The following is an 8947-nucleotide window of genomic DNA, read 5'->3' as shown; positions in this document are numbered from 1 at the left end:
ATCAAGTTGAAATTATGTGTGTGTGTGTGTGTATATATATATATATATATATAGATAGATAGATAGATAGATAGATAGATAGATATAGATATAGATATAGATAGATATAGATAGATAGATAGACAGATAGATAGATAGATAGATATAGATACATGTCAGAAAGCTAAAAGAATTTTTTTCAGTTCCTTCTTTTTATTAACTCATACACAACTACTTGCCTTCTAGTTTTGTGAAGCAGTAAGTCAGACAACACTTGCCACAGTAATACCTGTCAAAGTGGCTACCCACAAAAACTCCAGTATTGTTCATCAGAAGAACCTTCTCAATTAAATCTACTAATTTTGCCATTTTAATCCACCTTATAATATTTCAGCACAGCCAAGCCTTCTTCCTCTTAGGCTTATTCTTCTTGAGAGTGGTATAAGACTTCTTCCTTTCCTTAGCACCACCACGAAGTCTCAACACAAGATAAAGGGTAGACTCCTTTTGAATGTTGTAGTCAAAGTATAGCTACCTTCCAGCTGCTTACCAGCAAAGATCAACCTCTGATGATCAGGAGGAATTCCTTCCTTATCCTGGATCTTGGCCTTTACATTTTCTATAGTGTTTAAGGGTTCAACCTCTAGTGTGATGGTCTTCCCTGTAAGCGTCTTCACAAAAATCTGCATCATGGCAGTGGGTCCACCAACGATGGTGGATCGTAAAGGGCAAGAAAATTTTTGAATGCTTTTCTCAGAGAGAATAGCAAATATCTGAAGCAGTATATACATCTTATATGATCAAACAATGTATGCACTGATTTATGCATAAAATTTCCCCTCGTTTATATGTTCAATGTTTTTCTTATTCATTTAGTAACAGATATTAACTATATTCATATTATTGTCAGACTTTAGTTTATTCTTATTATTAAATAAGTACAAAGCAATTAATCAGAAAAATACAAATACCATAATTCTGTTATTTAATTTCTTTTTAGTTACAAAGTACATAATATTCCTTTAAGGTGTCTCTAGAAATTTTGTTGCTGATGTTCCAAAAGGAAATAAAAAATTCACTTAAGGGCTGGCAAGATGGCTCAGCAGGTAAGAGCACTGACTGCTCTTCCGAAGGTCCTGAGTTCAGATCGCAGCAACCACATGGTGGCTCACAACCACTGGTAATGAGATCTGATGACCTCTTCTGGTGCATCTAAAGACAGCTACAGTGAATTACTATGCCAGAGTGAGCCAGGCCAGCAGAGGTCCTGAGTTCAATTCCCAGCAGCCACACACATGATGGCTCATGGCCATCTGTACAGCTACAGTGTACTCATATACATAAAATAAATAAAATAAATCTTTTAAAAAATTCATTTAAATCTGTAAAAGTACAGCTTAAAATGTCTATCTCTTTTCCTCAATGATGACATGAAGACTTATATTTATTTTCAATGTTTTTGTCCTTAACTTAGGCTTGCTCTAAACTAGCTCGTAACTCAATTTTTCCATCTATACTGAACTAAGCTCTGCCAGGTGGCTAGTTACTACTCCTCAGTTTCATTTATTCTGCTTCCTCCACATCTCAGTGCTGAATCTCTCATGCCTGATTCTTTCCTAGAATTCCTATGTCTGTCCTTAAGTCCCATCTATCCTCTCCTGCATTGCTATAGAATGTACAGCTCTTTATTAAACCATACAGAAGGTGATGGAGAAGAATGTTATAAAACACTGAGAAAGGTGAGGCTTTATAAAATTAACAATATCAAAGTCTGGCCTGTACTTAACTCTCTGCTGGTACAGAAATCAGCATTTGAATAATACAAAGACATCTTTTATATTACTATACACAAAGAGATTATCCCAACATTAGTCAAATATATATCTTTGGGGGGATTGCTGGATTTAGTATCCGTAGGCCTACTGTACTTTCAAAACTAGGCTACAGATTAAAATAGTGCATTAAATTCATCAACTATAGAAATTTTTGGAACTCTTCAATAAATTAATTTAATGTTTAGTACAACATTTCTCATGTACACTTATCTATAAAAATGTAATGTCAATCATAAGTACTATGCTTAGGTAAATATAAGTGCATAAACTCATAATTTATTGTATCATACAAAATCACAGATTAATTACTAGTTTATTTTTAGGCTCATTTTGAAAACTTTTTATAAATGTAGTTGTATGTCACAGATAAGAAATATATATACATATATATTTATATTTATATGTGTATTTATTTATATATATGGAGAGTGGGAGAAAGAAAGATATAGATAGATAGATAGATAGATAGATAGATAGATAGACAGATAGACTAGATAGATAGAGAAGAGAGGTCATATTTTTGCTATAAAATGCTACTGTATTTCCAATTAACTTTAATCAATAAAAATTTAAGCCTGTGCTTATCCATCAGATTTTTCTAGTTTTGATCTTTACAGTTAGAACACATTGTCATACAATTCTCATCATATTTATTAATTAAGAACTCTATCTCACAACCAGAACAAAAAACTAGGTAAAGTATCAATAGATTAAAAACATTATACTATTATCACTGATGCCTTAGTCAGGTATGGTTTACACAAAACTGTGAAACTATCTATTTTATGTAACCTTTAGGCAGTATCAAATTTCTTGTCTATTTTCATTTTTCTTCTACCTAAGCATATGTTCTCAAAATTTATTTCAAGGAAGATTTAATGGTAATAAATTTTCTAAACTTATTATATATATATGTTCTTTTGTTTATAACATCCTTATTGATATATAATTTATGTCAAATTCAGCTCCTTAAATTGTATAATTCCCAGAAATTTTTGTACAGAATTTTATAATTACCAATATTAAAATATATCATACTTTCATTAAATATGTATGTACCTCTATCTCAACTATGAATGAAATATAATAGACATAAATTTGTATCACAAATGTTTTCCCAAGTATCTTAAGCCCATTTTCTTTTTAGCTGAATGACTCCCTTTTGAATCAGGGAATTGAATAAAAGGTTAATTTTAAAAGTTTTTAATTCTTATACAAGTACATATTTATGGGATTTGATGCAAATACCATCCTACTCACATATTCTATGTGATTGGTTCTTTGTAGTACACATATAAGGGATATTATAACATACATTCATTTACTTCAGTAGCTTCTTTTGGCAGTATTATGTCCTCCGGTTTTATCCAGTATGCTGTGTGTGTGTGTGTGTGTGTGTGTGTGTGTACTTTAATCTTATTTCATTTTTGACTTCATGAACCTTAATGCTAGTAAACTTAACAATTTATTTCAATTTTTTTCCTGGTACTCATAGAGAACAATGCACAGTAAGAAACTCATATGCTATTATTCCCCTGGCAAAAATATCAGCTGAACATGGAACTAATGCCTACTTGCAGTGTCATGGACTATCATTAAGTTAGTATGGTATTATCAGTTATCAAAGTGTAATTTATTTGCAAGGAATGACATACAAAAACGAGGCCATTTGTAGTCTTCATTATTGTACCATAGTTTACAGCAAGATACAAATTAGAATGTTTCCCAGGAATATCAGACCTATACAAGAATAATGCCTACTGCAAACAATGAAACTTAGATTCTGTTTACACTTCTGTAAACTGGCATAAGTAAGATAGGACCAATTAAAATTGACCTAGTAACCTAGGTTTTGAATTTTATTGCAGAAAAAAAATTAATAGGGCTTGAGTCATGAGTGATGACTGTGTTGCTTCATAGTGACATCATGGGTAATCAATATAGAGTTAATATTAGATCACTATTAACTGTTTCCATATATGTGGGACAGAATTTGAACGAGTCAGGAATAATAATCTCTCTTAAATATGCAACAATAGTTCCTTGTAACATCTATACTAATATGAGTATAGAGAAATTTTAATCAAGCAACATAGATATTCTGGCAAAATATTCCATCCAAAGACCTAGATCTATTTGATCCAGCTGGATGGAATATAGACACACCCTTAGTACACACCTTTAATCACAAATACAGAGGCAGACAAAGCAGTGAATCAATGAAAGATTTGATAGAATCAGTCAAGTATAGGATATGCTGGACTCTCATGAGAACAGACAGGAAAGAGAAGTTACTTAAAAAGAGGGCAGGGAGAGTAACTGCAATCCTGTTGAGTTCAATTCAGTTCTGTTCAGTTCATGAAGTCAGTGCAGTCAGCAGAGTTTAGTTCATGGAATTCGGAAACAGTTTTTCCCAACAGAGTAATTCAGGGAGAAGTGCAGAGAAGTCAGATCAAATCAGTCAGCTTGGAGAAGAGTTTTGACCCAGAAGACCTAGAAGGGGTGAACTTATTCAGCAGGAAGCCTCTGAAATGGCAAATGCATATGGTAAATAAAAGTTACATTTTGCACATGACTATGTCCTTTGCCTTACAGAAGCTTTCTAGTTTCATGAGGTCCCATTGCAGTTCTGTTTAGGAAGTTTCCCCCAGTGCCAATGAGTTCAAGGCTCTTTCTCACTTTCTCTTCTATTAGATTCAATGTATCTGGTTTTATGTTGAGGCCCTTGATCCACTTGGACTTGAGCTTTGTACAAGGTGATAAATATGGATCTATTTTTATTCATCTACGTACAGACAGCCATTTAGACCAGTATCATTTATTGAAGATGCTTTCTTTTTTCCATTGTATTTTTTTGGCATCTTTGTCAAAGATCAAGTGACCATAAGTGTGTGGTTTTATTTCTGGGTCTTCAATCCTATTGCATTAATCAAGGTGTCTGTCTCTATACCAATACCCTGCTGGTGTTATCAATATCACTCTGTAAAAAAGCTTGAGGTCTGGAATTGTGATTCCCCATGCCGTTCTTTTTCACTAAGAACTGTTTTTACTATTCTGGGATTTTTGCCTTTCCAGACGAATTTGAGACTTGCTCTTTCCATGTCTTTGAAGAATTGTGTTGGGATTTTGATGGAGATTGCACTGAATATATCGTTTGCCTTTGGTAGAATGGTCATTCTTACTATGTTAATTCTGCCAATCCAAGTGCATGGGAGATCTCTCCATTTTTTGAGATCTTATTCAGTTTCTTTCTTGAGAGACTTGAAGTTGTCGTCATACAGATCTTTCACTAACCCCACATCCGATAGAGGGCTAATATGCAAAATATATAAAGAACTCAAGAAGTTAATCACCAAAAATCCAATCAAAAAATGGGGTATAGAACTAAAATGGGAATTCACATCTGAGGAATTTCAAATGGATGAGAAGCACCTAAAGAAATCTTCAAAGTCCTTAGTTATCTGATAAATGCAAATCAAAATGATCCTGAGATTCCACCTTACACCAATCAGAATGGCTAAAATCAAAACCTCAGTTGACAGTACATGTTGGCTTGGATGTGGAGAAATAGGAACACTCCTCCATTACTGGTAGGATACCAAACTGATACAACTACTCTGAAAATCAATCTGGAGGTTCCTCAGAATATTGTAAATATATTTACCTGAAGACACAGCTATACCGTTCTTGGGAATATACCCAAAAGATGCCCCACCACGCCACAGGGGTACATGTTCCACGATGTTCATAGCAGCCTTATTTGTGACAGCCAGAAGCTGAAAAAAACTAGATGTCCTAGGACAGAAAAATGGATACAGAAAATGTGGTTCATTTACACAATGGAATACTATTCAGCTATTAAGAAAGAAGACATCCTGACTCTTTCAGGCAAATTGATGGAACTAGAAAATATCATCCTAAGTGAGGTAACTCAGACTCAAAAGCACTTGCATGAACTCACGAACAAGTGGATATTAGCAAAACAAATAAACGAACAAAAAACTAGAATACTAAAGATATAGTCCACAAAACTCAAAAAGGTCAACAAGCTAAAGTACCCAAGTGAGGACACTTCAGTCACACTTAGGAGGGAGAAGAAAGTAATCACAAGTGGAGAGGGAGGGAGGAACCTGGGAGGGAAAGTGAATGGGAGGGGCATGAAAGGGGGCAGGGGAACCTGATCTGGTACTGGGTGAGGGAAAAGGACTGAAGCCCTGAGGGTCAGCAGAAAGAATGGAAACAGGCAATTTCTGGAGATAGGAGGTTGGGGGGACCCTGCAGAATGCACCAGAGATCTGGGAGGTGAAAGAGCAGCTGAATCAGATGTAGATATTTGCACCCAACCAATTGTCAGAAGCTGCTGACCCCTGTGATAGAATTAGGGAATGGCTGGAAGAAGCTGAGGAGGAGGGCAACACTGTAGGAGGACCAATAGGCTCAATTATCCTGGACCCCTGAGATCTCTCAGACACTGAGCCACCAACCAGGCAGTACACACCAGCTGATATGAGGCCTCAACATACATACAGTAGAGGATTGCAGGGTCTAAGTTCAAAAAGGGATGATGCACCTAACCCTCAAGAGACTGAAGACCCCAGGGAATTTAGAGGTCAGGTGGGGTAGGGGTTGGGCGTGGGTATATCCTTATGGAGACAGGGGATTGGGGAAGTAGTATGGGATGTGGAACAGTCAGAGAGTGGGAGAAATAAAATCTGGAGTGTAAAATAAATAAATAAATAAATAAATAAATAAATAAATAAATAAATAAATAGTAACTTGTAAGTGGAAACTCAAAATCTAAAAAAATATTTTCTCTAATTTATTATTACAGAACTGTATGCTTTCTATATATTGATATTATGTATTACTGAAACATCTTTCATAAGTGAATAGGCATTTGCTATAATTGACTAGCAGTAAAGTTGTATTTAAATGTTTCATGACCTGACCTATTGAGGAGTATCTCAAAATTCTGACTTTTCTTCTAACCTGATTTTATTTTCCTTCTATTTCATTATATCAATGTTTTAAGGAATTATTTATTATTGCACCATTTACCTGTTCTCTTACTTGGACAATGTGAAAGAAGAAATGTAAAACTGCACCTGAGATGAAAGTATCCATTAGCTAAATAGATGTTTTTGATCTGTTTGAATACATACCAATAAACTCAGAGTCAACAATAATGTATCATTCTCATTAAGGAAATAAATCAAAGCTCTTCTCTCTTGGTGTCATTAAACCAAGGGAAAACTCACATTTGAATTCTCTCTTTTACTTCCCCCTTATCTTCTATTCATTACGCCTGTTGCATTGATAAGCATCTGTACTTGCTCATATGCTGCCTTGAGAATCTAAATTTGTGTCTTTGTTTGTATTTCTGAGTATCGTTGTATCTACCAAAGGACTTTGTGTTGTCACAGATTGAACAATACAGAAAATATCCCATGGGCATAAAATAAGGAATCTTTTTATAGAAATCTTTAACTGAGTTTTACAAGGGATTATGTAACTGATTCCAGTTGGCCCCAAGAGACTCATATAACAAATAGTCCTACATACAATATTGCTTATCAAGGAATTTGTGTATGCTGGCTGTTTTCAATACTCATCATGGATATTAATTTTATAAGGTTTCTTTCAACATATATTTCTTGGTTATAGCAAATTAATATCATAACATACATGAAAACATTTATGCAATACTCTTGGATAAAGGGCCAGTACATAAGTTAAGATTACAACTATAAATTCAATTAGGTAGTGTAAAAGTTGATTACATGAGAAATTCAAGGCAATTAAAAACTTAAATTAAAACTGTTGGATTGTTCTTTTATAGATGGGTAAAACAGAGTACACAGTAGGTTGGTAGGCTTAAGTAACCTCAACGTATAATTCTAACTTTCTCTGTGAGGTTCAACAAAGTTTCCAGTCTCTTAGAATGTAAATGACAATTTTTATGATAAGATACTGCAACATATTTTAATAACTATATAATACCAATGATACAGGATGCAAAATAAGATATTTATGAAGAAATATTACTTTAATAGAAAACAAGAATGAAGCCTGTATACTCACTTACTATTAATATTTATCTTTTTAGGAAAGATGTTCATGTGAAAGAATACAGTTGAGAAATTGAATTTTAGAGTGCTTGAAATAATAAATTTTATAATTGTGTATGATTTTTAACTTTCCATGAAATAATGTATCATTTAAAATTTTAGTATGATTAATTTAAGAGTGCTATTATACAACATGGTTACCATTTATAATAGCAATATATTATTGTATTCTAGACAGTGGCTAAGAGATCAAATTGTAAGTGCTCTTAGCAAAAAAGAGAAATTTATGTTGGTTTATTATCTAGACAATTTTAAAAACAAAACAAGTTTGATATGTAAAATATTACTTGTCAATTGAACATATTTTGAAATATCAGTATGATCTTTATAGTGAATATATAATGCTAAAAGCTTATTTTCATTATAGTTATCTCATCTTTACTAAAGAACAACTATTATTATCCTCTGTAGTAATCATCTAATGTAATGTTGTAACTTTCTTTGACAAGGGATCTTAACATTTCTAGACTACTGCTGCATAGATGTGAAATTTATATTCCTGCAAAACTATGAGTATCTGGAGTTTTATCTAGAATTCACTGATTGTAATTGTTAATTTTAAGGAATCGTTTCATTAAAATTATATTCTACATGTGTATCTTAATTTTAAATAGTAATTAAGTTATATCATTTCTATACATGTCACATTAATATTATCTGATTAGCATTATAAAAATTACAAAATTCTGTTCTCTCACATTTGTCACTTGTCATCACTTACCCTGCTAATGCTGTCAAATGATCAAATTCATCTACTTCCTTGTCATAGAAACATTCAAAAGTGTCTTCCTAATTCCCAGAAACTATACCATATAAATTGTCATAAAATTCAAACCATTTATAAAAGATACATTCAATTTAGCTAAAAATAAAATGTCTTCCCACAAGTAAATATTAATAATTTGTAGTTTTATTATCTCATAGTAAATTATAACAATAAAACTTACATGATATATATCTCAGTTTAAAAGTAGCTATCCAGAGGTGACTTTTTTTTTTTTTTTG

At 33.1% G+C, this 8947-nt stretch overlaps 1 pseudogene; it reads right to left on the bottom strand.

Annotated features, from left to right (window-relative positions):
• Positions 1-210: 210 nt before the first annotated feature.
• Positions 211-668, bottom strand: LOC116094255 (annotated as a pseudogene).
• Between the last annotated feature and the right edge of the window lie 8279 nt (positions 669-8947).

This window comes from Mastomys coucha, chromosome X (genome assembly GCF_008632895.1).
Source record: "Mastomys coucha isolate ucsf_1 chromosome X, UCSF_Mcou_1, whole genome shotgun sequence".
Classification (NCBI taxonomy): Eukaryota; Metazoa; Chordata; class Mammalia; order Rodentia; family Muridae; genus Mastomys; species Mastomys coucha.
The sequence above is the reverse complement of the archived record's forward strand: the minus strand, read 5'-3'. Positions and strand labels throughout refer to the sequence as shown.